Source organism: Octopus bimaculoides, chromosome 4, assembly GCF_001194135.2.
Source record: "Octopus bimaculoides isolate UCB-OBI-ISO-001 chromosome 4, ASM119413v2, whole genome shotgun sequence".
NCBI lineage: Eukaryota > Metazoa > Mollusca > Cephalopoda > Octopoda > Octopodidae > Octopus > Octopus bimaculoides.
Window position 1 is genome coordinate 110,549,381 of NC_068984.1, and position 3,439 is coordinate 110,552,819.

The following is a 3,439-nucleotide window of genomic DNA, read 5'->3' on the forward strand; positions in this document are numbered from 1 at the left end:
ATGGATCATATGCTTTAAATGACAAAAATGCTTCTACCTAGATAAAAAAAAACTGTATTTTTAGTTAGGATTTCATTTTAAATCCCCAGTTACAAAGGAAAATTTAAAGATACGAGTACCTTTCGAAGTGCAGTATAATGTATTAATTTTGTATGAATTTGTATGTTTGTATGCATAGAAATATATAATTGTACCTAAGAACATACAGGCACTCACACACACGTACAAATATACATACGTGTATATATTTATGTGTGTATGTATATATATATATATATATATAAAGAGAGAGAGAAACCCATCCATACATAGATAGATATCTATACATCTACATACATATATACTTGATTATATATTGTATGTATATATATAAGTGTATACACACACACATACATTCATACATACTCGTACATACACACAGATTGAAAGAGTGAGATCATATATTTGTGAGTACCAATTTGCAATTCAAAATAAGAATAAATCCCTCATGGGTATTGAACCACATATATTGGAGCTTAAAGAACACAGATTTTATTTGCTGTTTTGTGTGTGTGTATTCATTGTTCTGTATATTTTTCTCTATCTCAGGCTGAGTCTTAATAGCATATAATGTTTTATATTCCATATACTAAAATGTTAGCTGTGAAATTATATATCTATATATCAACTAAATGCCCTCCGTTGTCAGCTAAATGGCTGGGGTATGTGTAAGCCTCACCAAGAAGCTTAAAATGTAACCTGCCAAAATGATGACGTGCTTTTAACAGAGAAACCAACAGCCAAAAAGACCTGGAGAATAAAGAAGCATCAACAAATTATGTATATAGTGTTGCAAAAACTGCTCTTTACTTACAGCTCTTTTTCAGGTATTTTCAATGATTATATAGATATGTGGTATGTATGGATGTTTTCACATACATACATACATACATATATGCATACATACATACATGCATGCATGCATACATACGTACATATATGCATACATACATACATACATACGAAAATACATACACACACATACACACATATACATATTATAATGGGGGAGGCTAGTTTATGAGGTTACCCCAGGTTTCTCGCTCATAAGGGGTTTAGCCATAACGATACGCCGTAAGGCTAAACCCCTTATGAGCGAGAAACCCAGGGTAACCCCATAAACCGGCGACCCCCGATTATAATATTAACTGCTCTACATCTTAGAGTGTGCCTCCCCTCCAAATTTATGTATTTCTACAAACAATATATATATATATATATATATGTATATATAAACACACACACACACACACACACACACACACACACACACACACACACACACACACACACACACACACACACACATATATATATATATATATATATATATATAGTTCAAATTTATAGGAAAACATAAGACGAAGAACAACAGGCAGGTGTATTAGTTTAACGCTCGGGAAAAATTGAAAAGTCTTTTACGTTTCGAACCTACACTCTTCGACAAAAAGGAATAAAGAGGAAAAAATGGTGAGAATGGAAAACAAAACCGAGAGTGAACAACTGTGTGTGTTCAGCGGTTCAACGTGGCTGTGTGGTAAGAAGCTTGCCCTTTCCAACCGCATGTTTTCTGGTTCAGAGCCACTGCGTGGCACCTTGGTCAAGTGTTTTCTACTATAGCTTCGAGTCGACCAAAGCCTTGCGAGTGGATTTAGTAGACGGAAACTGAAAGAAGCCCATCGTATATATATGTGTGTGATTTGTGTTTGTCTTCCACCATCGCTTTATAACCAATGGGGGTATGTTTACAACCCCGTAACTTAATGGTTTAGCAAAAGAGACCGGTAAAATAAGTACCAGTAAAAAACTACTGGGGTCGATTCATTCGACTTAAATTCTTCCAGGTGGTGCCTCAACATGCCCAGTCTAATGACTAAAACAAGTAAAAGATAAAAGATTATATGCGTGTGTGTGTGTGTGTTTGCGTGCGTGCGTGCATGTGTGTGTGTTATCTTTATTTGATCTTATCACCCTCTCTCCTTTCTCTCTCTAAACACACACACATATACATACAGACACGCATATATATATAAGTATGTCTATATCTATATTTATATCCATTCATCTACACACACACACGCGCACACACACACACACACACACACACACACACATATATATATATACCAGGGGAAGTCAAAAATTATCTGCACTTTGAACATAACATCTTCACATTATTGTCACTCTGTCTTCTGTGCGTGTGTGCTTATAGTTGGTATTATTGTGGTCACCTGATCGAAGTGTACGATCAATAGTGCAAGATACAGTGCTTTGCTGGTCAACAAACTGCAGCCAGAAATTCGCATCGAACGCCGAAGCATATTGTCGAAGAAAGTTTTATTGTTGCATAACAGTGCACGCCCACTCACGGTCACCCAGACAGTTTACCATTGGCCAATTGGATAGTGATGTGCTGGAACACCTTGCCAACATCCCAGATGTCACCCCTTCCGACTATTATAGCTGTGGAATGCTCAAAGATGGTTTACGAGGTCGTCGATTTTCTACGGATGAAGATGTGAAGGAAGCGGTGCATAAATGGTGGCTCGACCAACAGAAAACATGCTTCTTGCAGGAAATATGCAAACTTGTGGACCGCTGGACGAAAGGCATCGAAAAAGGAGACTATATAGAAAAATGACGTACCTGCTTTTGTGTAGATACATTGGAAATTAAGAGTGCGTATAATTTTTGAGTCTCCCTCGCATATATATGTGTGTGTGTGTGTGTGTGTGTGTGTGTGTGTGTGTGTGTGTGTGTGTGTGTGTGTGTATGTATGTATAAAGAAAATAGAAAATGAACAAATATTGATGAACAACACTTGACTTACATCAATTATTATTTATTAATTCAATACAAATAGACTGCATTCCATCTAACAGCTGTTTCTGTTTCCAATGTATGGTATTGTCATTGATATGCTAAAAATGATTATCATATTTGGTAATAAATCCAGTCTGAAACACGGAGCTTCATCAAAGTGAAGAATCAAAAAGGAGAGCCTAGAGGAGAAAAGGAAAAGTCTAATATGGGAAGTTTGTTCATGGACAAACATGTATTTCATCGACAATATCTAATATGTAACCTTTATGATTTATAATGAACATCAGACAATATACTAGAAGCAGACTCGACAATTATAATCTATGTAGTGGCCTATACTAAACAGTAGTGTATGTGTGTGTGTGTGTGTGTGTATGCTTGCATCCGCATGTGTAAATATGTATGTGTGTATGCATGTATGTATGTATTATGTATGTATTATGTATGTATGCGTGTATATGCACTATGTACTTACACAATGATGCAAATAAACAATTAATTCAGCTTGGGTTTGGTGTACAATATATATATATATATATGTGTATATATATATATATATATATATATATATATATAT